General features: G+C 39.8%; 2 long non-coding RNA genes across 4 annotated transcripts in view; both read left to right on the top strand.

Annotated features, from left to right (window-relative positions):
- LOC106995248 (uncharacterized) overlaps positions 1-25,007 on the top strand; it is a 44,739-nt gene extending 19,732 nt beyond the window's left edge. For both annotated transcript variants that reach the window (XR_013413126.1, XR_013413127.1), the window contains exon 5: positions 23,215-25,007. This is a non-coding gene — a long non-coding RNA (uncharacterized LOC106995248). The remainder of the gene's footprint in view (positions 1-23,214) is intronic.
- On the top strand, positions 4,214-11,410 carry LOC144338762 (uncharacterized). 2 transcript variants are annotated; one of them, XR_013413133.1, is made up of 2 exons: positions 4,214-5,597; positions 10,780-11,410. It is a non-coding gene; the product is annotated as an uncharacterized LOC144338762 (long non-coding RNA). The 2 variants fall into 2 exon arrangements; XR_013413134.1 differs by having other exon boundaries at positions 4,220-5,597; positions 10,787-11,410.
- Positions 25,008-27,922: the final 2,915 nt, after the last annotated feature.

Below are 27,922 nucleotides of genomic sequence, written 5' to 3'. Positions count from 1 at the left end.
GTCCATAGACAATATGGATACAAATGAGCATGATTGTGTTCTGGTAAAACTTGATTTACAAAAACAGGTAGTAGGTTGGATTTGGCCCAGGGGCCATAGCATGCTGACCCCTGCTCTACAGTATACATACACAAAGACTTTCAAACAGAAAGATGTATACAATAAAACAACCATTCAGAGTTATTTGATTTACAGTGTATATAATAAAAATAATACAGCTGTATTTGAATCAGCACTGAAAAGTCTCTTGTGATCTGTGTCTTACGTGCATGATTTGCAGAATATTCATACAAATTCCATGAATATTCTTCATGGGCCATGTTATTACCATTCCTTAGGGGAATCTCTACCTCATCATGGGTCTTTCTTTGTATGGCTTAGAAGTGATGTTGTCTTTATACTGTGTTATTTGTTCTTAACTTTACATTACCAGCTCTGGTGTGCTTACCTTTTTCACCAACGTGTTTTCTACCCTACTTACCTCATAAGTGAATCTAATACGGAGGTTACTTTGGATATAATCATTATCTTAACAGGCAAGATAGTGGGCTGTGCTATTTCAAACCCTAAATTTGGCTTTCAGGATTATGAAGTATTAATTCTTCCACTGATATCTCAAAAGGTGATTTGGACAAAGGAACAGGTATCTCAGGTAAGCAATTGTTGAATATGAAAGTAAATATTCTTCTTTGACTGTTTGTTGTATTTGTTATGTTTAATAGCTTTCCTAATAATAAACCGACTTTACATTTCTGGAAGAAGATTCATACTTTTCTTTTTTTATTTTTATTTTTTGAGACGGAGTCTAGCTCTGTCGCCCAGGCTGGAGTGTAGTGGTGCGATCTCAGCCCACTGCAGCCTCTGCCTCCTGGGTTCAAGCAATTCTCCTGCCTCAGCCTCCTGAGTGGCTGGGATTACAGGTGTACACCACCATGCCCAGCCAATTTTTGATATTTTTTTTTTAGTAGAGATGGGGTTTCACCATGCTGGCCAGGCTGGTCTCGAACTCCTGATGTCGTGATCTGCCCACCTCAGCCTCCCAAAGTGTTGGGATTACAGGCATGAGCCACCATGCCCAGCAGCCAGATTCATACTTTTCAAGAATTTTGAATTATGTTTGCTAAATTTGATATTTCAAATTTTATTTTCTATTTATTATTTTTTTCCCTTTTTTTTTTTTTTGTTTTTTTGAGACAGAGCCTCACTCTGTTGTCCAGGCTGGAGTGTGGTAGTGCTATCATGGCTTACTGCAGCCTTGACCTCCCTGGCTCAAGGGATCCTCCTACCTCTCAGCCTCCTGAGTAGCTGGGACCATAGGTGTGCACCACCACTCCCAGATAATTTTTGTGTTTTTCGTAGAGACGGGGTTTCTCCATGTTGCCTAGGCTGGTCTTAAACTCCTGGGCTCAAGCTGTTTGCTCACCTTAACCTTCCAAAGTGTTGGGATTACAGGGTGAGCTACCATGCCCTGCCCGGTCTTTTTCTATGTTCAAAAGTGAGTTGTTTTGCGGGGGATTGCAGTCTTTTTCAATTGTTGATGTTAGGATCATTAATGAAATCTTTTGTTGCCTATTGTTTTAAACTGAACCAATCTCAAATATATCCCATGCCATTAAATATACTTGAATAACATCTTTTAAAAATTGGCACATAATACACCACTGCATGAATGTAAAAATTTAACTTGTATCCGATATTTGGAATCTTGTTTTAATTACTGCTCTTTTAATTGTGTATAAATAGTGGTACAGTGAATATCTCTATAGATAAATTGTTGTACATATGTGTGTTTATTTTCTGAGGTTGGATAAAATATATAGTCCTTCTAGTGGTGTATAAGAATGCCTTTTTTTTTTTTTTACTTTTTCACCAGTACACTATATTAAGGTTTCAGAAGAATTTGCCAGTTGTAAAGGTGAAAAATGGCCTTTGATATTTTAATTTGTATTTCTTTGATTCCTAACAAGATAGAAGAGGTAAAAATCTTGGGTCTTTATTTTTGAGTTTATTTTTCACACTTAGTTTTAGTCTATCGTATGTTGCAGATATTTCCCCCAGTTTGGCCTATAAATTATTAATTTGTATGTAGCTCAAATATCTTTTTCTTTATGGTTTATTCTCCACTTGCATTTTATAATAGGAAGATAAATATATTTTTTATAGTTCATAATTCCTTTATACTTTTTATTGTTTTTTTTAATACAAATCTTTCCCATTGGGAACCTCTTTGGTGTGTGGTATGTAACTAATTTTTCTAAATGTTCAGCACATTCAGGGTTTGCGGGGTTATAGTAAGGGTACTTGTGGAGCTCTCAACAGTAGGACTTTCAAAATCTTTTCTCCAGTGCTCTGCTTTTAACATGACTTAAATATTCTCTCAGCCTGTTTCAGTTTTCCTGCCATTGGCTTATGCTATCTTCTATGAGGGGAGTTAGCAAACTTTTTCTGTAAAAGGCCCAGTGGTAAATATTTTAGGTTTTCTGGGCCATATGGTTTCTGCTCTTGTAGCATGAAAGCAGTCATAGACAATACATAAATGAATGAGTATGGCTGTGTTCCAACAAAACTAGTTACAGAAAAAGGTAGTGGGCTGGATTTGGTTTGTTGGCTGTAGTTTGCCAATACCTGCTTTATGATACTGTACTCTTACAACTTCTGCTCACCTAGTTTCTGCTTAGTCATAGTGGACTTCCTCATATTTATGCCTCTGATTTTCCCTTAGAATCCTTTTTCACCTCTGGTCTTTGCTACTGATTACCTGTTTCCATATTTCACAGTTTTAAGTTTCTGAGAGCACTGGCGGTAGCTAAATTAGACGCTTTGCATGTCACCACTATTGTGTACTTTGCTTGGCTCTCTACCCTGTTGCTTCAGTATAACTGATTCCAAATAGCTGCATTCCTTTTGAGGGTCTCTTCCTTGCAATCCAGATTTCATTGCAAGAAATGGGGTCATTTGGATAATTTTAAAGAAGTTTACGGAATTCGACTAGTGTGGTATCATTAATGTGATTAAGCTCTTCTCTCCTTGTGCACATCATCTTGGTCCTACTACAGATTGATTTCCTCATTTTCTGTCTTTCTCTAACCTCCTGGTTACTGAATACTTAGATTTTGTTTCTCATTCATAACTTGAGCTTTTGCAACTACTATAGGTGTGACCTTCCTTCTACACTATCTTTCTCTTTACAGACTGTCGGCTTTAGCTCTTGCTACTCTCCATGTTGCCAAGTTGTCATTAAATTGAGAATCTGATTCCCTGTGGGTTGTTAAGTTTCCTGAGACCGCAGGGATAGTAGTTGCTATTTGGCAGGTCTAGGACATTTCCCCCTATTGATTACTATGTGCAAATGTATCTCTTTCCCTACTTATAATACAAAATTGCTTTAGCCTAACACAGTCCAGCTACTATAAGTGTATCCAGAATCAAGCTCTAAAACTAGAATGCAACTCAGTCATGTAGCATCCAGAGGTACCTGACCATCTTTGGAACTTGACAGTCTCACAGTTAACTCTGAAATCTTACTCTCCTTATATCCTAATGCTATTTTATATGCCTGTTAAGTTGTATCAGATCTACATTCTGATCTATAGTTTGGAGATTTTAATTTTCTAAGCAACCCTTTGTGAGGTCACAAATACTTTTTGTTTGTTACTGGTTATAGGCATTATTGATTCTCATCATTCAGTATTCTTTCCCTTTTCCCTTACACCAGATCATAATATAGTATCCTCTCTCTCTCTCTCTTTTTTTTTTTTGGAAACAGGGTCTTGCTTTGTCACCCAGGCTGGAGTGCCATGGTGCAATCTTGGCTCACTGCAACCTCCGACTCCCGGCTCAAGCGATTCTCTCACCTCATCCTCCCAAGTAGCTAGGAATACAGGCATGCACCACCATGCCCAGCTCATTTTTGTATTTTTTGTAGAGATGGGGTTTCACTGTGTTGCCTAGGCTGGTCTCAAACTCCTGAGCTCAAAGCAATCTGCCTGCCTCAGCCTCCCAAAGTGCTGGGACTATAGGCATGAGCCACCATGCCTGGCCCATAATATAGTATTCTGACTTGACAACTTAGCTCAGTTTATTAGGAATGTCTTTATTTAATTAATTTGGTAAATTACTAGGAATGTAATAGTTTACATTATTGCTATGAACTCCTTTCCTGCTACATACTCACTTCCTCATTTCTATTCTTTATCCTATTGCTAATGGATAGTTTCTGCTTCTTTCTTTTTTTTTTTTTTTTTTTTTTAACTAATAGAGACAGGGTCTCACTATGTTGCCCAGGTTATTATTGAACTCCTGGTGTCAAGTGATCTTCCTGCCTTGACCTCCCAAGGTACTGGGATTACAGGCGTGAGCCACCATGCCTGGCCAGTTTTTGCTTCTTTATGGCTTCTGACTCCTGTGCCTATTCCTCACAAGTTGATCTTATTTAAATCTTTCATGCTTCTTACGTAGCTGTGGTATGTTCTTTTACCATGTATCCATTCACTTCAGCTGCTGAGTTTCTGTTCTTCTGTTTTTCCCAATTACAAATTTAATCTAATTTTCTCACCTCATCCTTGTTTGGGGAGGGCTTTCATGTCACAAGTCATAGGCTGTTGACCAGCTTGTAGACATATGCCCTTGAGTCTGAGCCTTACTTACCCTTGGTCTGATCAACTTTGGATTTGGAGGAGGGATAGTTGGTCACAAGAATGCTTTCTTAGCAGTCTTGTTTGCCTGGCTAAGAAGGTTTTTCTTTAGAAAGATTTTGGGCATGGATAACACTATGACACATTCATTCTATCTGGTTTAGCTCTTTAAAGCTGCTTGATCGCAGTATCTACCAAGTCTCTTAAAGACTCACCTTCTCCTGGGTAAAAGTTCTAAAAGTTCCATGATATCACAAGCTGGTTTGTACAACATCTTCAAAACAAAGAGGATTCTCTTCAGGTTTGTAGCTGGTTTCCTAAACTACATTCTTCCTAGGGGGCTGTTCTGCTTCTTACTATGGGTTAGGCACTTGTGATTGCTAGAAACAAATTCTCTGTTGAGCTCACTTAATGACAGGTTATTTGCAGGCCACCTGTGGGGAAATAATGGTGACTTGGATCACATGCAGTTTCACATACAGGTGATCTTTTGTATCTGTGGGTTCCACATCTGTGGATTCAGCCACCTGTGGATCAAAAATATTTGGCTAAAAAATATAGATGGTTGTGTCTGTACTGAACATGTACAGACTTTTTTTTTGGTCGTTATTCCCTAAACAATAGAGTATAACCACTATTTACATAGCATTTATATTGTATTAGGTATTATAAGTAATCTAGAGATGATTTAACATATATGAGAGGATGTGTATAGGTTGTATGCATTTATTAGAATATTTTATATAAAATATTTGAATATCTGTGGGGGATTCTGGAACCAATTCCTCTGTGGATACCAAGGGACACCTGTTTAGGGGGACCTTAATATGATTATGCCTGTTAGGTATGTGAACTGGATTCAGAGAAGCTCCTCCTGGGTTCAAGTGATTCTCCTGCCTCAGCCTCTCAAGCAGCTGGGATTACAGGCACCTGCCATCACGCCTGGCTAATGTTGTATTTTTAGTAGAGATGGGGTTTCTCCCTGCCTTGAACTCCTGACCTCAGGTGATCCGCCTGCCTCAGCCTCCCAAAGTGCTGGGATTACAGGTGTGAGCCCGGCCTCTCTGCTTATCTGTTGTGTCTTATAATTTCTGCTTTTTAAATATTGGCTCGCCCATCCACTTTGTTTTTTCTCCATCTCTCTCTCTCTCTCTCTCACTTTTTTTTTTTTTTTTTTTGAGATGGAGTCTTTCTCTGTCACCCAGGCTGGAGTGCAGTGGTGAGATCTCAGCTCACTGCAACCTCTGCCTCCAGGGTTCAAGTGGTTTTCCTGCCTCAACCTCCTGAGTAGCTGGGATTACAGGCACCAGCCACCATGCCTGGCTAGTTTTTGTATTTTTAGTAGAGATGAGGTTTCACCAAATTGGCCAGCCTGGTCTCGAACTCCTGACATCAGGTGATCCTCCCACCTAGGCCTCCCAAAGTGCTGAGATGACAGGCATGAGCCATCGTGCCCGGCCCTCCATTTCATATTTTTAGCCTATTTATAGGTTCTGCTTACTTATGGCTTCATCTTCCTCATAAGTTTTGCCTGCTTATGATCCTCTTGACCTCACCTCTGCATTGTGTTGCTTGTTGTATCCTTTCAGCTTCAGTTTCCTTTGTGAACTGTGATTACTTTTAATAGCTCAATTCCAATTCCTGAGAAGACAAATTTACTAGGCCTATTGTATCCCAGTTTAGATAGATACTTATATACCCACAGCAGCAGTTTGTGGATCTTCACTTTTGTTTTCTGCCATTAATATGATGATTACCCTATTTTGCTGCTTTTACTTTGCTTGTTTCTTACAGCTTATAATGTATCCATTAACAACTGACTGTTGGACTTCTCTTTGTTTCAAGGACTGCAATTGCAAATGCCTGTAGGATCCAGATGCCATAAATGTATAAGATGGTTCTGGTGTTTTCTTCTTTTCTTGAAACACTGTCTTTTGTGTGTGAGGGGGGTGATCTTTTGTTCAATCATTTTTAATAGAGACATTAGGAGGGCAGTTTCTTTAAAATATAAACAAGGGTGCAAATGGAATGGTAAAGGGCAACTGACGCTTCTAGGAGGTTAGTAGGGAATGTTTGACATTGTGTGTAATTGGGACATACATATTTCCTCCAAAGGAGAAGACTTTAGTACTTGACTTCTGCTGATTGTTGCCCAGTGGAAATGTCTGCCTAAGATGACCAGCTGTCTACAAAAAGCCTGATTGGCTTCAGGTTTGTTTGTTTTTTGTTTTTTTTTTTTTTTAAATTTAGAGGTGATTTAAAGTATATGATAGGATGTGTATAGGTTGTATGCAATTACTAGAACATTTTCTGTAAGGGTCTTGGATATCTGTGGGGGATCCTGGAACCAATGGGGTTGGGGGGAAGCTTCAATTGTTTTAAAATATTTCAGGCCAACAGAATATGTTTATAAATGCTTGTATAACCTCATAGCTTCTGTTTCTTTATAGTTTTGGCTTATTTGAAATGTTTCCTTTTTCTCATGTGGTACAAAACATGGGTATGTACCATTACCTCTTTAACTCAGCCAAAGGCTTGGCAGTTTCTCTTGGGCAGTGTTTAAAACTAGGCCACAGTTTTGAATGCAATTGTGGATATTAAAATGAAGTAGATTAGGAAAGAATAGATTTAGCTAGAAGACAGATAAGAAAATAAGAAAATATCAGCCTTCATCTGGCAAAGGGCATCATCAAGCATCACCAGGAGGTGCTCTGTATCCACAGGTTCCGTATCTGTGGGTTCCACCACCACAGATAAAAAATATTTGGAAAAAAATACAACAATACAAAATAATGCAAGTTTTTAAAAATACAATATATTTATATGGTGTTTACATTGTATTTGTTATAAGTAATCTAGAGATGATTTAAAGAGACAGGAAGATATATGTAGGTTATATGTAAATATACCATTTTATATAAGGAATGTGTATATCCATGGATTTTAGAATCTGTAGGGATTCCTGGAACCACTCTTCCATGGATACCGAGGGATGACTGCATTGTTCTGTGAAATTTTTGTCCCAGCTACATATTTGTATGTATGTATGTCTTTGGTCTGGTGTAATTGTATAATATTTCTCACTATGGGTTAAACAACTTCAAAAGACGTTGTGAGCAACCTGGTATCCTCTGGACTAGATCATTCCTGTAGATGGTTCCTTTTTGCACACATAGTATTTTGTTAAAATCAGGTGACTGTTTAAAAATTAAAAAGATTTTAGATAAAAATCTGGATTTTTACTGTCTCCTGAAATATCAGAAGATGGGGTCTAAATTCACACTGAGGACAAGCAGTGGTAGGCTCATTTTAAAGAAGGGCCTTCTGCTCTCTAGTTTACCACACAGTACACTAATTAGCCTGGTCTTACTTTTGTATATTACCTGAATAGCCACTTAGGGCATTTTGAACACATGGCTTGCATTGCTTTGTCTTTTTGAAATCTGCTGTGGCAGGCCCAGACCTTGCCTTTGATGGGCTTAAGTAAGGTCTGCTGTCCAGTACAAAGGCAAAGGCAGATGAGGATTATTAGTATTCCATTTTGCCCTATGGATATTCTCAGTGCTTTCTACTGGAAACTCACAACCAATTCTGAATATGCCACATATTATGTGATTTGCCCTTGCTGTCAAATCCTGTTCTTGCTGCCATTTAGAAACAATCAGGCCAGGTGTGGTGGCTCATGCCTGTAATCCCAGCACTTTGGGAGGCCAAGGTGGGTGGATCACTTGAGCTCTGGAGTTCGAGACCAGCCCGGGCCACATAGCAAGACTCTGTCTCTACTTAAAAAAAAAAAAAAAAAAATTGGCTGGGCATGGTAGTAGTTCATGCCTGTAATCTAGCCCTTTGGGGGCCAAGGCGGGAGGATTGTTTGAGCTCAGCAGTTCAAGACCAGCCTGGGCAACATAGCGAGACCCTGTCTCATTATATTAAAAAAAAAGAAAACAATCAGGACAGGTGCAGTGGCTCCTACCTATAATCCCAGCACTTCAGGAGGTCAAGGTGGGTGGATCACTTGAGCCCAAGAGTTTGAGACCAGCCTGGGCAACATAGGAAGACCCCGCCTGTACTAAAAATTTAAAAAAGCATTAGCTGAGCATGGTGGCTGGTATCTGTAGTCCCAGGCTGAAGTAGGAGGATAGCTCGAGCTTGGGAGGTAGAGGTTGCAGTGAACCATGATAGCACCACTGCACTGAAGCCCGAGCAACAGAGCGAGACTCTGTCTCAAAAAAAAAAAAAAAAAAAAAGAATCATGTTTGGAGTTGGAGTTTGTTTGTAAGCAACAGAAACTTACTTAGGCTAAGTCAAGTAAGAGCAAGAGGTTGTGAAGCCATACATATGACAATTTGGCAATCTGGCATTACACAAGAATCTAATTAGAGAATTTGGGTGGCCAATCCCCTCAGCATAATAAGGGAGTCAAGGAAGCTTTTAAGAACCTCATCAGTTTTCTGCCTTCCCTGAACAAGTGTCTCTTATTTGTAACTAAATTTGTCAGCTTAACAGTAAGCAGTAACTGATATTAGACTCAATTTTTCAACTAGATTTGTAATTTGGCACAGTAATGAAATCTTAAGCCAATGCACCTATTCTGGGCTTCTTGTTTGTTTTGAGTCAGAGTCTAGCTGCATGCAGCTGGAATGAAGTGGCACAATCTCGGCTCACTGAAACCTCCGCCTCCCAGGTTCAAGCGATTCTCTTGCCTCAGCCTCCCGAATAGCTGGGATTACAGGCACACACCACCACACCCAGCTAATTTTTGTATTTTTAGTAGAGATGGGGTTTCACCATGTTGGCCAGGCTGGTCTCAAACTCCTGAACTCAAGTGATCTGCCCGCCTCAGCCTCCCAAAGTGCTGGGATTATAGGCGTGAGCCACTGTTCCTTGCCACCTATTCTGTTTTGAACTTCATTTTCCTAAAAACATCCTGAATTACTGAGCTTTTATATCACTTCATGTTAAAGTTTTCATTCTTATGTACCAAAGTACTAATTTGAATTTGTAATGAGTCTGATGATATATTTCAATTTTTTGCTTTGAGGGACTGGCTGCTACATTGCAGAATATCTTCTATCTCTGACTGCTTTCCACTAAGTATCAGTGGTGACCCCAATCCAATCATGACAACTGAACATGCTTATGCATCCCTCATACCTTTATTTTTTATTTTGGGAAACCTTTCAGCTTCAGTTTTTGCTGATGTTTATGTGATTCTTTGTTCAGCAATTCAAATTTCTGGGAGCCAGTCTCCTTGGTTCAGATTACTGTTTTTTGACTAGAGCTTCTCACTTCAGATTCTGCCATAAGATTATGGCTTACCCTATGGTTGTCCTTTGATTTGGTGCCATATGAAATAAAACATTATTTTCTATGGCTATGTATGAAGATTTTGTGCAATTCTGTTTTTCTTAGAAGGCTGAGGGTGTGTTGTCAGACACCATGACTGATGTGACAGGTGTATTTTATTATGTGGCCGCCAGGCAGACAGACATTTCTTAATAATTACATATTACTTAATATTATTTACATAATTTTTTTATTTTTTTAAGACAGAGTCTTGCTTGTTGCCCAAGCTGGAGTGCAGTGGCACGATCTTGGCTCACTACAACTGGGTTCAAGCGATTCTCCCGCCTCAGCCTCCCAAGTAGCTGGGATTACAGGCACCCGACATCATGCCTGGCTAGTTTTTGTATTTTTGTAGAGATGGGGGGGTTTCACCATGTTGGTTAGGCTGGTCTTGAACTCCTGACCTCAGGTGATCCACCTGCCTCGTCTCCCAAAGTGCCGGGATTACAGGCGTGAGCCACCACACCTGGCTGTTTACATATTTTTAATCTAGAGCCCCTTAACATATTACAGTTTTCTTTTTTTTTTTTTTTTTTTTTTGAGACAGAGTCTCGCTCTGTGGCCCAGGCTGGAGTGCAGTGGCCTGATCTCAGCTCACTGCAAGCTCCGCCTCCCGGGTTCACGCCATTCTCCTGCCTCAGCCTCCCGAGTAGCTGGGACTACAGGCGCCCGCCACCTCGCCCGGCTAGTTTTTTGTAGTTTTAGTAGAGACGGGGTTTCACTGTGTTCACCAGGATGGTCTCGATCTCCTGACCTCGTGATCCACCCGTCTCGGCCTCCCAAAGTGCTGGGATTACAGGCTTGAGCCACCGCGCCCGGCCAACATATTACAGTTTTCATGTATGGAATCTCTAATGTATTCACCTCTGCCACTCTAGATAGTAACACAAATTGCTGTCTGGTTCTTGTGTCCCAGAATGATGGTATGGGGTAGCCTGAAGCATGAGCCAAATTAATAGAAACAGAAAGTAGTTGCCAGGGGGTACCAGGGTTGTTGCCAGGGGCTGGGGCAGGGGGAAGAGGGTCATTGTTTAATGGGAATAGAGTTTCAGTTTTGCAAGATGAAAAAAGTTCTGGAGATTGGTTGCACAAAAATGTGAATATACTTAATACTACTGAACTGTATACACTTAAAATGGATAAAATGGTGAGAAAAATAGAGCAACAGTATTTCACTAAGTAGGCAGTTTACACTGAATATCCATGGGGACATCAGAATATCCTTGAGAATATTAAAATACAGCATCTTCAAAGAAAAGTAAGTTAAAGGACCATTTTTGATGCAGCCTCTCAGTTCTCTATATCAGGGTCCAGCAAACTGGCCCAAGAGCCAAATCTGGCCAAACACTTATTTTTGTATAGTCTGAGCAAAGATTGTTGTTTATATTTTTTAATTATTGAAAAAATCAGAATTATAATACTTAATGACATCAAAATTATAAGAAATTCAAGTGTCAGTGTCCATAAATAAAGTTTTATTGGAACACGGTCACATTTATTTATTTATTTATTTTTGAGATGGTGTTTTGCTCTTGTTGCCCAGGCTGGAGTGCAATGGTGTGATCTTGGCTCACTGCAACCTCCGCCTCCTGGGTTCAAGCGATTCTCCTGCCTCAGCCTCCCTAGTAGCTGGGATTACAGGCATGCGCCACCACGTCTGGCTAATTTTGTATTTTTAGTAGAGACGGGGTTTCTCCATGTTGGTCAGGCAGGTCTTAAACTCCTGACCTCAGGTGATCCGCCTGCCTGGACCTCCCAAAGTGTTGGAATTACAGGCGTGAGCCACTGCACCTGGCCTCACACTCATATGTGTTGTGTATGGCTGCTTTTATGCTACAGCAGCAGAGTGGAGTAATGGGGACAGGGACCATATGGCCTACAAATCCTAAAATATTTGCTGCTTGGCCATTAGTAAAACACTGAAAGTCAGACTATTACAAAAGTTGCCAGGTCCCTCACAGCATCATCTTTGATAGCTTTAAATGCCTAATTGGCAGCCTTGTCATGGACTAGTAGGGACTATTATCATTCTGTTCTCTTATGTTTGGTGGGGATTCTTACTTCCTTACTCCCTACTGTGACACTTTAACCACTTCCAGAAAACTCATTCTTGGTGAGCTTCAGTTGTGGCTGAAATCCCTTTAGCAATTTCTATAGACTCTTGTATTGTTAAGAAACAGACATCTCTTGGGCCAGCCAAGCAATTGGGACCACCTAAGCAATTCGGACCACCCAAGGCGGGGCTTGGTCAGCCTCTAAGATGGACAGGGATCTCATAAGAAGTCAAGTAAGGAATTTGAGTAAAGACAATTAAAATTTAAAGAAAAATTTTAATTCGGTTTCCTGAGTTTGGAAATTAGTTCCAAGACACATCTGGGAATGTCAGCAGCAAGAGTTTGTGTCATCCATCCTAGTATACCACCTTTAACATTTCTTAATTCCTCGGTGTGTTTGTTCAGTGCCTTTCTCATTGTTGAGTCAACCTTTACTGTACCTCTGAGCTTAGTCTGCATTCTGCTTCCCCATAAATTTTCAACTATTCATAATTAAATGTTGCTTGTTGCCCGGGTGTATGAGATAGTGCCCAAAGGGATTTATTTCATGTTTTCCAACTTCCTTGCATTCCACAAATTCTATTTATTTTGCATTTCACAGACTTTATTCCTTAGTGTAAGAATTTCAGTGACTTAATTCTGCCCTGCTTGGGCAGTCACTTTTTGAGTCTTGTGATGATATATAATGGCACTGGGGAAGTGTCCCCTACACCTGGTACTTTCTGCTTTGGACTACAAGGCAGATCATATTTTAAAAATTATTGCTGTCCAGGACTGCTTCCCAGAACTATGTTCTCCAGAACTATGGGTGGAACAGTTTCCCTTAGATGGGAATGTGAGTGTGGCCACCACTTGATTCAGATGTGTTCATATTGCATTTCTACATCTTGGCCACTAAGCACATATGCCCTTCATCTTATATATATGTTTCTAAAGATGCTTCTGTTTATACTGTTCCAACTCTTACTGAAGCAGCAGTGTTAGAGAAAATGTCAGCCAGATGCTGTAGTCTGAAGTAATGTCATGAGACCATTTTAGAAATTTACCTGCCAATTTCACAAGCCCAGGAGGTGGAGGCGGAGGCAGGAGTATTGCTGAGCCCAGGAATTGAAGACTGCAATGAGCTATGATCGCATCACTGCACTCCAAGTTGGGTGACAGAGCAAGACCCTGTCTCAAAAAAAAAAAAAGTACAGAGATACTTATAAACAATTCAGATACCACGTAAAGAAATAAATATAATCAAGATAAGCTATAATCTTGTCGCTCAACTAAAACTATGAAACTTTTGGTGTATAGACTTTTATTTTTTATGAGACAGAGTCTCGGTTTGTCACCCAGGCTGGAGTGCAGTGGCGAGATCTTGGCTCACTACAAACCTTGCCTCTCAGGTGCAAGCTATTCTCATGTCTCAGCCTCCCAAGTAGCTGGGATTACAGGTTTGTGCCACTACACCCAGCTAATTTTTGTATTTTTTAGTAAAGATGGAGTTTCCTCATGTTGGCCAGGCTGGTCTCAAATGCCTGGCCTCAAGTGATCTGCCTGCCCTCCCAAAGTGCTAGGATTACAGGCATGAGCCACCACGTCTGGCCTTTGTATAGACTTTTAAATGCCAGACTTCTTTGATAGTATTGAGCATATATTTTATCTAATTGTGACACCTGTTTTGATTCTGTGCTTAATTAAGCAATTTTATGATTATAATTTGGCTATAGGAAAAGAATGTAGTCTTTATGTGGAAACAAGTATTCTGGTTACATTGATGGGTATATTGTAGTAAATTAATAAACTGGCATATTGAAGATTATTCACCTTCTTCTTATATGTCAGCTGTGATGAATGTGCTTATAATTTATCTTTGCACAGTTGACTAATTGTTTCCTTACCAAATGTAATTTTAGTCATAGAAGGTGCAGTGAATACTCTCAGGACTCTGAAACATGGTTCGTACCCATGGAAAAGAGCCTAACAAAAATACTGATAGCATGGTATGTTCCAAAGTGGGCATGAGGAGGAAAATGCATTTGGAGGTATTAGAGAAGATAATATGATAATAATCAATTACTATAGTTTTGTTAGGAGAACCTCCTTCATTTTTTAACTGTACCTAGATAATTAACTTTGTCAGTTTATTTATTTTTTAATTTAATTTTTTGAGATAGGGTCTCTATCACTCAGGCTGGAGTGCAGTGGCATGATCATGGCTCACTGTATCCTCAACTTCCCAGTCTCAAGTGATTCTCCCCCACCTCAGCCTTCTGAGTAGCTGGGACTACAGACGTGTACCGCCATGCCTGGCTAATTTTTTGGACTTTTTTTTTTTTTGTAGAGATGGGGTTTCCGCCAAGTAGCCCAGGCTGGTCTCAAACTCCTGGGCTCAAACAGTTCACCCGGCTGAGCCACCCAAAGTGCTGGGGTTAGAGGTCTGAGCCACTGTGCCCAGCCAAGTTTGTCATTTTAGAGATAGCAGCGTATGCTTTATCTCGGTCCTGAGTCATGGTTGCTGGAGGTCAAGTCTATGCAGTTAGCTACAATGGGCCACTGAAAGATTCTGAACTTCTTGTAGTCATCCAAGTAGGGTGGATTGCATGTACTATTTGTAATTGAAAAGTATGAGTTCCTGTTTTTGTTGTTGTTGTTTTTGGTTTTAAGGAGTGGAGAGTTTAATAGGCAAGAAGGAAGGGAGAAGACAGAAGGAAGAAACTCCCCCTGTACAGAGGCAGATGGAGTGGGGCTCCAAAGCCGAAAGTGGAGGCCCCTACCTGCCAACAATACCTGCCAGGTATATATGCAGAGGCTGGAGGAGGCGGTGTTTGATTTGCATAGGGCTCAAGGGATTGGTTTGACTAGGCATTTCATTCACATGGCCTGTGAAAAAGCTTGCCCTCCCACCCTAGCCTTTTAATATGCAAATGCAGGGCACCATGATAGTCTACACACGTGGGGATATGTGGGGGCGGCCATGTTGCCAGGAACCTGTGGGGAAAGGGTAAGAAGGCCCCGGGAATCTCCATGTTTGGGTGGGCACAGTTCCTAATGGCCTGCATTTGCATATCAAAAGTTGCTGGCCTGGCTCTGAGAGCCAGAGCTTTACAAGAAACTTTCCCAGAGATGCTTTAACAAACAAAAACTTACCAAGGACCCCTTTTCCTACAACATTCCCCCCTGTGGAGATGCCACCCTAACTGCTGTTAGGGGTTTTGGGGCGACGACTCTTTCTGGCTACTTCCTGCTGAAAAGGGACATCGAATGGGGAACAGCAGCTAAGGCTCCTTCTGGGGTTGATCTAAGAATCCTCAGAAGAATGGCGTTGTCCATGTGTGGTTCAGTTTACAGCACCGTTTGGAGTTTGATTGCTTCTAGGCGAGAATAAACAATTTGAGTTATAGTATTGAGTATACAGGGTCCAAATATCAATACAAGACATATAAGCAAGAGAGTGCTTAATAAAGGGGTTAAGCAATTCCATAAAGAAGACTGGAATTTATTAAAGAGGGATTGTAGCCACTCGAGGCTGAAGCCGGCATTTTCCCTGAGCCTGTCAATAATTTTGATTTGATTTCTAAGTACCTGTAGATTTTCCTCTACTTTACTAGAGTTGTTAATCCAAAAGCAGCGTGTTTCATTTAAAACTACATTACTAAACCTAATAAAAAGTCCTAGCAGACTCAGTGATAGTAAAACTTTCATGCTTCCTTTTTGTCAACTATTATCCCTGCTATAAGGATAATAACTAAGCAAAATACTACAGTAACGGAAACTCTGTCCAATATTTCAGTTAGAAGGTGCTACCATGTGTAATGCTATTGCAAATAGTAGAATGAGGACAGCAGTTCCCACAAATGTGGTGTGGTAGGTAATTTCCATCTAAAATTTTACTTGCCAAGATACGGAATTCCCCTTTGGGGGTCTATGAAGTTCTTTGTTTTATTTTCCCAGACAAAGAAACCTCCGAGTTATGGGCACTTACTCACTTTCATTACTTGGCAGAATTTGCAAGATAATTGCCCAGAACTAGCATATTGATTCACATTTTTACCTTACCCATCCCTTTTCTTTTTTTCCAAGCTGCAGAAGATCATCACTTGATTCACAGGAATAAGCAGGGTTAGTCTAAAATGTAGGCATAACGCTTAAAAACAATGAGAGTAGGATTTAATGACAAATGTATGGTAAACTTTGGAGCAAAATTCTTCTCTCCAGTCCTAATTTTTGGTAAAAACTATGAATAAACTTTAGTCTTATACTTGGCCTGATTATTTGCATAAAGTGCAGCAAGAATGGTTATTTTTACATAGGCCTTTTGGCTTGGCTTTGATGAAACTCTGTTCCACAAGGAATTTCAGATAAGACTTTTAAAGCCGAGCCCAGCCATGGGTTGTATCCTGTAATACCTGTGAGTTGGGTAATCCTCTCCTCCTGAGGTCCCAAGATAAACTCAGAGCTTCTATACCTGTTAGTAAGTGACATTCTTTACAGACCACAGGTTAGGAACACTGTGCAGGGACTGTGCAGAGAAGGTATGAGGCCAGTTCTCCCCAAGGGGCTTTTATTGGCTTTGCATGTCAAGCTTGATTCCTTAAAGGGAAGCACACCCTTTCAGTCAAAGCCTTGGTAAAATAACCAGTTTTTCCAGTTGTATCCTGTTGACAAAGAAAAATGGATTCGTATCGCACTGATGCAAACAACTATATTGCCATAAGTTAAGAGTACTCACAGACAGTTTCCAAATTCTAGAGGAACCAGGCAAAGTAAACATGCTCCAAATTTTGTTCACAGGGGTATACCTTACTCAATTATTAAAGCCCATAAATAGTTTAAAATAACTTTCCTTGACTCTGAAAATCAAAACAAAGATTAGCAATATTCAAGCAACAGTCAAAAAGGTTGCTTTAACTTTCTGAGTGTAGTCCACTTAGTTAACTTTTGTTTTGCTTGATATTTGTCAACATGTCAATTCTTCATGAGTCCCATACATTCTTTATTTCAATGTTACAATCTTTAAAGCTATTAAAAACCTGCATTTGAGAACACCTGTTAAAGTCCTTAATATAGCTTGATTATAAACTGTCTTTTGAGAAGGAACAAAGCAAGACAATTGTCTGTGAATCAAAAATTTCCAGGATAGTTATGGTTAAATATATGACTAAGAAAGAAGTTTATTTATCTTCATGGTTTACATTAACTTTACCCTTAATTATGATTGATAGCATATACATAGACATTAGAATTTTAGAAATCCCATACAATTTTGGAACATATTAGTATTTATTCACCAAAATGTAACTTATAACAATATAACTTTATAACAATAAAGAAGATTGGACATCATTTTGGCAATCTCATGTGACTAAACATGTCAAATGATCTTGTTTACCTCTTTTCTGAATGTTTTAGGGGCCGTCTGAACCATCCAAAAAGCCAGGCATCAGTAAGGACAATTTCCAAATTGCCATAAATTATTTTGTAAAAACAATAATTCAAAAGGCAAAAACGTTTCATCAGCCTTTACTATGACGTGAAAATTTTGTTCAAAGCAAAATTTTACCCTTGCATTAGTTTATTAATGTTAACTCCAATTCGTTTCCACGAACCCGTATAGATAATCCCATCTAATCCTAACCAATTTGACCATGAGGTGAAATCTTTACAAACGTTTTGTAACCCTTTTGCTAAAGGGCAGATTAGTGTCTTAAGACCTCCTTGCTATGCTTTTATTTTAATGCTTAATTCATGAAAAGACCATATAGATGCTACGGGAGAAGATGGTGTAGTGCTTCTACCATGCATTTCATTGCAAGGCAACCCAAAGCCAATTGGCTTATTTGTAATCAGCCCATCCCTGATGGGAGTCTCATCTCCCAGTGGGGGATGGGGATGTTTCCATATTTTTCAGGTGGCCAAGAGCATGCTTCTGTTTTTTTTTTTTTTTTTTTTTTAACAAACATTTAATTTAATATACAAAGTAGATAGAGATAGAGATAGATAATGTGTAATACACTTGCAGATGCTGATAGACATACAGATTCCAGTGTAGATATATAGACAACAGCATAGATACATAAAGGCCTAATTATTAGAGCCAGACGCTACTTAGACTCCCTAAATTTAATCCCAGCTCCACTCCAGCTGTTTGACCTTGAGCAATTGATTTAGCAGCCCTGGTCCTCAATTGACTCATCTAAAAACACCTCCCTTACAGGGATACAGTGAGGATTCAATGAAATAATACATGTAAAGCATATATAGTTCCTGATAAAGAATAGGCTTCCAATAAGTTAGACATTATTGTTATTATTATATACATATAATAATGTAAAAGAGTATGTTATTCTTATTGCTGTTAGCTTCTCTGTTTTATAACTACTATTAGCCATCCCTTACTGTGTATTTTCTACCTAGTTATTACACACCAAAGTGCTCTCATAATGCAAAGTAATTTCTGATAACCCCCAAAACTCAAAACCGTCAGATAACACAGTGCAAAACAGAATAAAGCCTTTGATTTTGAGAGGGATCTATCTCCTTTTAATTCCCAGGGTTTCATGAGGAAAACAGGTTTTTTCCTAAAACGGGGTTTGTGCTGCCTCGTCTGTTTTTCCCCAGGAGTCCCATACTACCAGAAGTTATTTTAGGACTTTATATGCATGCATTAAGAGTGGTGAGACAAAAAATGGAGAAAAATAATTCAATCAACTGAGAAGAAAAGAGCCCTTTTCCAGAAAAGCAAGATTCAAGAAGAGAAAAGCATAAAGGCCTTTAAATATACCTATAACTTGAACATTTACTTTTAATTAAGCTGAGCGCTCTTTAGGAAAATCCTTTTAAATCCCTTGTTACTTGACTTTAACCACACCAAGCAGTTAAGATTTTCGGCTTTTGAACGTTACCAAAAGTACCCTTACAGGTGAAACCAACGAGCTTTAATTAGGTTATGATTTAATTACGAGTGTACAAGGTATTTTTAAAGGAGTGATAGCTTTTGAAACTGTCATTGCAAAACTGTCACTGAGACAGTGAAAGAGATCCCACCCAAACAACTTCATTTTGTTTCCAGGCCTCAAGTTGTCCTTGTCCATCTCTGGGCATAGGCTAAACCAACTTTGGGAGGAGCCTGGTTTACAGTCTATAGTCTAACACAAAGATAATAACAGTGGCTTCCCAAGATATATTTCCCTCTTGCCTGGGGACCAGACCAAGAAACTAGCCACAGGAGCCATGCAGCTGGAGGCCACAAGATTTTGACCCTCCCCAAACTGCTCTCAAGATCAGTGCTTAAGATATTTTGTAAACCCTGCCCTTGATGGATCAGCTGGCACCACCCAGATTGACAAACTGGCTTATCTTATTTAGCACAAAAAGACAGCCACCATTGTAAAATGGCAGAGACTAAAACAAAGTATTGCCATGCGGTTACAGATGACGTTCCCAAAGACATGAAACAAGATGGAGGCCTGTAGCTGACTTTGCCACCGACCGCTTTGCTGGGCTGGCTTGAACAGCAGGCTTATGGGGTCCTGGGCCTGCATCCTAACCTAAGATTCCCTTTCTTCGACAGAAGGATACAGAAAGACATGCAAAGCACACAAGATTGTCTGCAGCTTAAGACCAACCTTACAAATCCTTTTTCATTAATTATACATTTACAGAGAACGTCAACAGTGATCCTTATTATCCCTTTTACCAGTTGGCACAGGGAGAGAGAAGCCAAAAGCCCAACTGGTAAGAAATGTTTACCCTTTTGCCGGCATATGAGGCTTCTGGGTTCCCTTTCCCCTAGCTCAGCTCTATGCCAAGCATTTTAAGATTTGGCAAATTAACTTTTCCTAGGTTGGAAGAACATTATAAAAGAGATAGAAGCCATTTTAAACCACAAAAGAAGGAAAAACACCATAGAAAGGAGTTTCAATTAGGGTTGTCAAGAGGTAATACCTCTCTTCCTATTGGGAATGGTTTATCCCCTATTTCTTTGCCTTCCCTATTTTTCTCTTTTCCCTTCTGGACCACTATAGGAGACATATTGCTCATCTCCAAAATTTTCTTCTGCTTGCAGAGCTGCCTGTTTTAGCTGCAGTGAGGGTTTGACTTAGCAGCAACATAACATCCCTCCATATGAGGTCAAATATGTGAGTTAAATTTTGGAAAGCTTCTGTATACCTATCAGGGTCATCAGAAAATCAGCCTCAATTTCCCTTTACTTGCCTAAGGTCACTGAAGGGGCCCCAAATAAGAGGGACCATCAGAATGATTTCCTTGAAAGTTACTTTTTTAATTTTGGGGAAGTAGTTTTCCTGGGCCTGCCCGATATAGTTGCTAAAAGAGCTGGGTTGATCTTGCAACATTTGCAAAGGTCTAGCAAAAAGACCATACCCTTGTGCAAAAGAAAATAAGCCACTTTTTCTTCAAAGTTGCAAGGTCGAAGGAGTCCCAATGCTTCAACATACACTCCAGGGGAGTGTTACCCATCTAGAAAGAGAAGTGAGAATAAATATCCTTTTAGTCTGCTTCCTTTCATAATGTGATCCAGGTTGGAGATGAAAACAATAGAGGGCGTCCCCCCAACTATTTTCCCCCCAACTATTTTCTCTCCAGGGCTCCTGGATTCCCGGCACCCGCTTAAGTGTGCCGCCCATGACTGCAATGTGCCCCTCCAAGCCATGGCACCAGAGGAACTGAGTTCCTTACTCACGCTGTCCCCAATCAGTCAGTTCTCTGCCTTTTATTTCCCTTTGACCTCCTAGACTTGCATGGCCTGTGTGCCTTCCAAAAAACGGATTTCAAGAAAAACCATGTAATTGGGCAAGGCCCCTTTAAAGGGGGGATGCTAGATTGAACTGTGTATTCTGCTATTATAGCCCATGCTAAAGCATTTACTCGTAGAATAATGGTTCTGGTTAACTTCCGGACTGAAAAATCCCCTTACTAATTAAGTACTGTCTTAATAGGAGACAAAATCAGTACCTTAAAGGAACATAGGAGCCAAATGGCCGTTTTCCTGCCAGTGGGACAAGATCGAGACTAAAATTGGGCTACGGAAGACATCTTACTCCTAACTGTTAAAAGCAGAAACTTCCCGTTCCCAGAAGAGGCCTAGAACCTGATTTCTACTAGGTGGCTTAGAAATACCATGTGCTTGCCAGAGAAAACAGAGAGAGAGAAGCATTTATTGAGTTACTGCCTGCCGTGATTCACGATTGTTTCTAACAGACCTGTTTTCCCTGAACTGTAAAGATTCCTGTACATTAGACACACAGAGAGAGGGTAAGAGACTACCAATAGAAAGTTTGGTGACAGGGTAGCTGGAAGAGAGCCTTGAGATTAAAGGACAGATTTGAAGTTGAAATCCGCTCCATACTCAACATGTCTGATGATTGAATTTTCCTTTTCCGGCCCATGCACCAAAATGATATGGCTCTGATGAGTGGAGGAATACCAGGGTTCTTATTCCTGAGGCTGGTTTAGATAAAACAACACGGACACGTGTGGAGTGGTTTTAAGGAGTGGAGAGTTTAATAGGCAAGGAGGAAGAGAAAAGACAGAAGGAAGAAGCTCCCCCTACAGAGACAGAGGGAGGGGGGCACCAAAGCCAAAAGAGGAGGTCCCCTAAGTTCCTATTTTTATTAGCCTGGAACTTGATAGTAATGACATTAATTGAAAGTAGGACATAAACTATATATTTTAGTTTAATATGTAAAAGGATCTTCTGCATCACTAAAGAAGAAAAGTGTCTTGCTGGGAATGAGATTAGGAAACAAGTTTGGGAAATACCATTTTTCATTTTTTTTGGAGAAAGGTACCCTGTCCAAAAAAAAAAAAAAAAAAAGTCTTGCTTTGCTAGGTAAATGCATCATTTTGCCTAAAAACCAGTGTAACATTTTATTCTAAGTCAGAAGTAATTACTGAGCTGTGGTTTTGTGTTCTGTATGTGTAATCTCATTTATTGACAGTTCTAACCTAGTAACGGAAGTGCAACAGGAGAATTATAACCAGAAACATCTAACGGTTAATTATACATACATGTACTATTTAACTGTAATTGTGAAAATGCATTTTAAAAGTTGGAAAAAAAAGAAAGGTTGCCTCTATGGTTTGGCAACTTAATGCCGAAAAATAGACAGTGTCTTGCGGATCATAGATCACGGGACTTAACATAAAGTCATACAGCTAAGACATGTTACAGCAACATAATAAGCATATATAGCCTTTCTAAGGTTAGCATAAGGGAAAAAGACAAAGTGGAGTCTGGAGGAACCAGTGTGCAGGCCTCCTTATGCTATCTCCCTCCCATGAGTGGTCATACAGAGCGCATTCTTTTAGCAATAAAAATTTGGCAACACGTGTGCCATGTTTCTGCTCAAGAAGCCCATTAGGGACTCGGCACCCAAAGTTTCTATTGTAGGTTGGTCCTGTAGGCACTTTCTGCTTTGCATGTACCAAAATTCCAGATTCCCGGAAGGAAAGCAGGTATTCAACATGACCCGCTTTTATTTGCACAATCAATCTAGTAAAAGGCCAACCTTGGCAGCAGGTCTTCCTAAGGATACTAGTCTCAGTCTGTGCACATAAGCTGAATGTGTAAAATAGTTAAATACTGGACCCTTCTGTAACTGATCACATGCAAACTGCTTAAGGGCAGAAGTGGGCCAGTTTAATGAGAGAGAGTTTAAATACATGATACCTGTTGTGTTTTGGGGGCAAGCTAAAAAATATTGGGAGTCCTTTAGGTTACATTAAAGACAATAACCTAAGCTTACAGGATTTTAAGCAAAATCTTTGACATATTGGCTTTTTTTGTTTGCTTCCTTTTGCTCTCATACTGTGCATATAGTTACCTGAAAGAATTGTGTTAATTTAAAAATTTAGGTGCCATTCCTTCCCCACAGTTTACTTGGAAATTGGCGTTCAAATATTTGGAAGGAGCCATTCTTTTTTTTTTTTTTTTTCTGGCTCTCTCGCCCAGGCTGGAGTACAGTGGTGCGATCTCGGCTCACTGCAAGCTCCGCCTCCTGGGTTCACGGCATTCTCCTGCCTCAGCCTCCCGAGTACCTGGGATTACAGGCATGTGCCACCACGCCCAGCTAATTTTTTTTGTATTTTTAGTAGAGATGGGATTTCACCGTGTTAGCCAGGATGGTCTGTATCTCCTGACCTTGTGATCCGCCCGTCTCGGCCTCCCAAAGTGCTGGGATTACAGGCTTGAGCCACCACGCCCGGCCCAGAACCATTCTTTAAGAAAGAAGTACAAGGGGAATATTAGATTTTTATTGTGTGGTTTCACATCAGTGTAATTAGAATATAGGAAGTTTGTTTAAAATAATAGGCCTCTTCACTTGACGTGAATTAAAAACACAGATTGGCCTTGGTATCTGGGCATAATTTGATATAGATAATAATATTTTCCTCCATATTGAAAATTGAGGTAAGTTTTGTAACCTCTTTGATGAATTTTCCTAGTAGAGTTAAAAATGTTGACGTATAGCTACTAAAATGTTCATGTTGGTTATCCTTTTTTTTTTCCTTAATGAAAATGTACTACTTTGGTGGAAAACAGTTAATAATTTTGTTAGTTGGTACGTGAATAATGAGTGATAGATACTGTTCTGACACCAATTGTCTGACACCAACTGGGTATCCTGCAATTCATTTCAATTCTGACACTAACTACCCGGAGTTAACACTAACTACCAGTCACACAAAGTGTTCACCCACCAGGAAGCTCCTTGAGCTTTGAGTGTCCAGAGTTTTATTGGCCACATTATTAACTTCCTTCTCCAGCTCCTCTTTACTCTCTGAACATCTGGGGGTGTGGCTAAAAGTTGCAACCCTCTAATCATATGCTTGGTCTGTCTGGCATGGCCAGCCCGTCCTTTGAAACTATGTGAGGGCCTACCTTGAGTCGCCCCCAAGTATAAACTCAGGTATAGTCCATAGGGGCTCCTTATGAATAACAAAGACACTTCCATTAATCAGGAAATCCCAAGCCTCTCTGAAGCTCTGTACCAGGAACAGGAGACAAAGACTAGATTTATTCTTCATTAGATGACAGATGCATTTTTATATTTTGCCTCTGGTTTTAGTAAAGTTTTTTTTGTGAAGAACACAAATGCCAGATCAAATAAGGGGGCTGTAATAAGCAAGACTGCAAGGGATCGTGAGCAGTAAGGGAGACAGGGATTTTACTGGAAACCCACTAAAGGACCCGGCATGTAGCTATGCCTCTCAGTAAGGGGAACTAGAAAGCTATTAGGAAATCGAGGCATCTGGAGAAACTATGTGTGTGTACGTGTGTGCGTTCATGTTTGCTCTGCATTTTTGCTTTGTCATCATCTTGCCTCAGGTTGTTTTGCTCTCTTGTTTGACTTTCTATGCCCTTCTCTACCCTAGGGCTTCTACTTACTCAGTTTCTGCTTTCACATGAATCCTTAGGTCTTAAGTTCTAGTTTATATGTGGCTATACATATTGAAAACTTGGGTTATTTTTTTGGAGACAGGGTTGTACAAGCTGTTGCACAGGCTGTATTGCGGTGGTGTGATCATAGCTCACTGCAACCTTGAACTCCTGGGTTCAAGTGATCCTCCTGCCTCAGCCTCCCACCACCCCCTGCTAATTTTTGTTGTTGTTAGAGAATGGGGTCTGGCTATGTTGCCCAGGTTGGTCTTGATCTAAGGCCCTCAAGTGATCCTCCCACCTCAGCCTCCTAAAGCACTGTAAATACAGGCATGAGCTTGAGTTCTTATTAACTGTCAGCCTGACTGGCTGTTTCCTAGCTAGGCTAGTCAGCTGGGCTGAGTAGTCAAGGGAGGATAGGCTTATTACTATGGAAAGCACTTCCAAAACATTAAAATGTTTCTCTTTAAAGAGTGCTTATCAGTGCTCAAACCTGAACCGGAAAAAGAAAAAAAATGGAAAAGAGTGCTTAAAATATTAAGGATATTAAGCATGTCAATCCTTTTCTTATTCCTAATACCAAAAGAAGAATTCCGAAAATAAAAGATTGATAAGTATCATGACATGAAATTTAATTGAGTTTAACATATTTGTGTTATTTGTAATATTGTAAAGTAAATAAATTTGACTTTTGATTTTGTAAGCTCAGCTGAGAGAAAGGACAAGACAGCAAGACCCAAGTTCAGGCAAGCTTTTATTAAACCTGCTGGCTGCTTTATCACAGACAGAGGAGGCAGCAGCAGCTAGCTTACGGAATGAAGGGTTTATACTGGGGAGGGAGTTTGAGGGAGTTCTTTGGTGTGGCCGCATCCTGGGGTTGTTTGCTGGTTAATTCTGCCACATTATGGTACCGGAGGTTGTAGGTAAAGTTTGTTTATGCTTCCCACGACCTCCCCCTGTGTGGTCCGGTTGGTTTGTAATTGGGGTTTGCTTTATAGTAGCAAGGCTTGATAGGTAAAGTCTGCTGGCTTCACTGCAGCACCTAGATAAGGGCTTAGAAATGTAAAAAGGCTTGGGACAGCATGGAGAGGAGTTGCAGAGTGGGGAGGGGCGGGCAGCACCAAGAAGCTTCTTGGGGCAGTTTGCCCTTAACAGATTTATTTTCAGAAAGGAATTCTGAACTCTGAGACCAAATCAGTATATTTGTGTATATTTTTTCATGTTCTTCCAAAGTCTTTTAATTCTTAATTAACCTATTTAAGTGAAAAGGGTTTACTCTTTTCTCTGTCCTAATTAGTTAATTACATATTCCATTTGTTAATGAAACCATCCTTTGCTCACTGAATTGTAAACACATCGTAATCTTTCTGTCTTCAAACATAGAAGCCATAAAATAAGATTCGTAAATGCAGCTGCATAAAAAATATTTTTAAATATTTAAATATTAATTTTTTTAAAAAATAAAATATTTTGTGTCAAAACATTCTAAATGAAGTCAAAAGAGAAACGAGAAACTGGAAAAAATATTTGCAACGCATATTAAGTGCTAATTTCCATTAATATATAAAAAGCTTCTAAAAAAATAAGGAAAATCAAAAGACCCTAGTTAAAAATGAGCAATGGTCATGAACAGATAGTTCCCAGGAAAACCAATGACACTTTAATATATGAAAGCATGCTTAAGTCATTTATAGGAGAAATGTGAAAAGCTACAGAAAGTTAATATTTGAGAACTTTGTTGGCAGGACTATGGGAAAACTGGCACTTACAGAATGCTGGAATGCAAAATAATATAATACTTATGAAGGATACTTTGGAGATGTTTATCAAAGTAATAGTTGCCCTGGGGAATCTCCCCGGGCTTTGGTGGGTGGTGGCTGTGGGGCTGCAGTTAGCGCGTCCAGGTCCTGTGGTTTGTTGGGCATGAGGCAGCGTTTGTACACCTTCCAGGGTGGCTTTTCTCCCTCAGTTTCTGGAAAGGAGGAGGAAATGCTGCAGCTTCCACAGTACTTTTGCTTAAGACAAAGCCAGGGATCTGGAATTTCAAAAGAGCTGGGGATAGAAGATTTGAGCCGGCCCCACCAGCCCTCCATTTGACCTCCAAAGCAGGCTGTTTCCTGCCGCTGGCTGAGTAAAGGCGGCCTTCCTGGGGGGAAGGGAGAAAAAAAATTACAGTCGCCTTTATTTTATCTAGTGAATCCTCTTCTAAGAATTATCCTACATTTCTGAAAAAGTGAAACAGGTTGCATATGTAACATTGAAGAATATTTTATAATAGCAAAATGTTGGAAACTATCCAGGGGCTCATCAATAAGGGACTGGATAAACTGGTAGATTATCATAATGGAATACTAGAATGCTATAGAAATGAATGAGGTGGCAAGTAGTAGAAAATTTGAAGGCTATATTAAGTGAAAAAAGGCATATAAAGATAATACATATAATGAGTTTTCTTCTGTGGAAGAAAATGGGTGAAACATACATTGTTACTTATATTTTTTAAACATATAGCACTGAGATATAAAAGCAGTTGTAGGTGCTAGGAGAATGGGGCAGGTGTATCCAGAGTGAGAACAAAAATTTTCTATATATAGTGTTTGGAAGATCCAGGTGATTTGTTTTTCCTTTTGTGTGTGGTGAGATACATGTAGCATAAAATTTACCATTTTAATCATTTATAAGTTACAGTCCGGTAGGGCATTTCTTTTTGTTTCTTTTTCTTTTCTTTCTTTTTTTTTTTTTTTTTGAGACAGCCTCACTGTGTTGCCCATGTTGGAGTGCAGTGGCGAGATCATGACTCACTGCAACCTTGACCTTCCGGACTCAAGCAATCCTTCCACTCCTTCCACCTCAGCCTCCTGAGTAGCGCGTGCCACCATGCCTGGCTAATTTTTTTTTTTTTTTTTTTTTTTTTTGAGACAGGGTTTCCTTTTGTCACCCAGGTTGGAGTGCAGTGGCACCATCTTGGCTGGCTGCAACCTCCACCTCCTGGCCTCAAGTGATCCTCCCACCTCAGCCTACTGAGTAGCTGGGACTATAGGTGCAGGCCACAATACTCCACTAATTTTTAAATTTTTTGTAGAGATGAGATTATAAGTTGTTTTAAAAAAAGTAATATGTGCAAGTGGTAAATACTACAAAATTCAATTTGTACTAAAGTTGTTCTAGTTAAAAGTCTTCTTTTCTGCTTTTAGATTCCCAGTTCTCAATCTTCCTTCCTCCTTACCAGATACAAGCAACCTTCCAGAGATGGTTTCTGCATATGAAAGACAATGGTCTTATTATGAAGTCGGCATATTTATAGCTTGATAAAAACTGAAAAATCTGTCGATCTATTTTTAAAAGTGATAGACAAGCAAATAATGTAAATAAAAATTTGGCAACAAGAATCCAGGAGCAAATTTATGATCAATACACAATTGGGCAAGTGGTGTTCATACCCACCATTGCAAAAATGGTTCAATTTTAGGAAATCTTTGAATATAGCTTTTAGTAGGTCA

This window comes from Macaca mulatta, chromosome X, assembly GCF_049350105.2.
Source record: "Macaca mulatta isolate MMU2019108-1 chromosome X, T2T-MMU8v2.0, whole genome shotgun sequence".
Classification (NCBI taxonomy): Eukaryota; Metazoa; Chordata; class Mammalia; order Primates; family Cercopithecidae; genus Macaca; species Macaca mulatta.
The sequence above is the reverse complement of the archived record's forward strand: the minus strand, read 5'-3'. Positions and strand labels throughout refer to the sequence as shown.